Raw genomic sequence first — 1,623 nt, forward strand, 5'->3', positions numbered from 1 at the left:
ATTACTTGGTGTGATGGCAAACTTTATGAGTCAACCTAGCTAGGTCATGGTACCCATACATTAGATTGACCAAACACTAGTCTACATGTTGGCATGAAGACATTTTGTAGATGTGATTAACATTTAAATCAGTAGACTAGATTTTTACAGACTGCCTCATGGAATTTCTTGTAGTTCTCCTTGTCTTCTGCCAGCTCAGAGAATAGCTCAAGACACTTATTAACAATGTTTTTTCAAATGACTTTTAAGATTTTGCTCTGCTTAAGCATTTCTCAAGAGATGTTGAGGGGCAGATACTGAGAGTCAACCAAACCATGAATAAAGTTAAGAAACTCTTGTATCAACTCATCACAGCTGTCCATGATGAACACACAATGAACAGTTTGATGTTGTTCTTTTTCTTCTTCTCAAAGAGGTCAAAGGGAGCCCATTGAGGGATGAGTAGCAATGTTCTGCATTCCAACTGACCGTCTACAGAGAAATGCTTGACTGCCAAGTGGTCTTCCCAGTTATTGATGAGACTCTTGTAAAATTCTCCACATTCCTCCTGGGTAACATCATGAGGGTTTCTGGTCCAAATGAACTTGGCCTTGTTTACCTCTTCCTGATCAATGTATTTCTCTTTAATTTTCTGGTCTTCTTTTTCTTACTCTTACTGCTGTTATCTGAGCCAACATTTTCAATCTTGAGCCTTTCCTCAGCATCTTTATTTTTCTCTTCTTTCTCACCTTTCTCTTCTTTTGCCTCATCATCACGGGTTTCCTTCTCATTCCTTCCCCCAGATAAAGAGTGATGGGATAGCTTATGAACCATGAGTACTTCTTCACTACTTCTTTGACTTGTCTCTCTTCTAAGTACTCTATCTGGTCTCCTTAAGGTGGAGGATCATTTTGGTACCCCTGACGGTGGGCTCACTGGGGTCAGCACATACAGTGGAGGAAGACTCTCAGGCATACTGTTCATCAGCATTGTGATGTGTGATCACAGTCACTTTCTCTGCCACCAGGTAGGCAGACTAAAAACCAAACTGCTCAATCTTGGAGACTTGGCAATGGTTCCCAAATTATTTATGACATCATCCTTGGTCAAGGCAATGCCTCTGTCCACCAAAGTTAGGGTGCATTCCTGAGAGTTGAAGATGATGTCAATTTTCATCTCTTTACTGCTGTTCAACTCAAGAAAGTCTGTCAAGCTCTCAGCAAATTTTGTTTAATGCGTTAAATCCATTAGAGATTGACTCCTGAAGAAAAATTTTCTGGTTGGCATAGAAGGTATTGATGTTGAGATACATGAATTGGGCAACTTATGCCTGAAAAGCAAACTTCTCCACCTTTTCCTTTCCATGGTACACTTCCTCAGGCATCTTGAAAGGAAAGGGCCACAAGTACTAGACAGCAGAGTGGGCCAGGACTGTCCAACTTGCACATGGCATCAAGCCTGAGCAGGGATAATTGTTAATTCCCAAGCCATAAGGTTTCAGATCTTCAACTGACCTCATGATGGATCAGCCTCTTATACCTTACAATTTGAGCTATGGGATCTTACAGCAGAGTCCACCAGTGCCCACCCCTTCCCTGGGGCTAAGTCTTCAACATGCCCGAGTTTTGCTTGAAAACTTGAGGC

At 41.7% G+C, this 1,623-nt stretch overlaps 1 pseudogene; it reads right to left on the reverse strand.

Annotated features, from left to right (window-relative positions):
• Window positions 1-233: 233 nt before the first annotated feature.
• LOC105513207 lies at window positions 234-1,363 on the reverse strand (annotated as a pseudogene).
• Between the last annotated feature and the right edge of the window lie 260 nt (window positions 1,364-1,623).

The sequence above is a fragment of the Colobus angolensis genome, unplaced genomic scaffold, assembly GCF_000951035.1.
Source record: "Colobus angolensis palliatus isolate OR3802 unplaced genomic scaffold, Cang.pa_1.0 Scaffold224, whole genome shotgun sequence".
Classification (NCBI taxonomy): Eukaryota; Metazoa; Chordata; class Mammalia; order Primates; family Cercopithecidae; genus Colobus; species Colobus angolensis.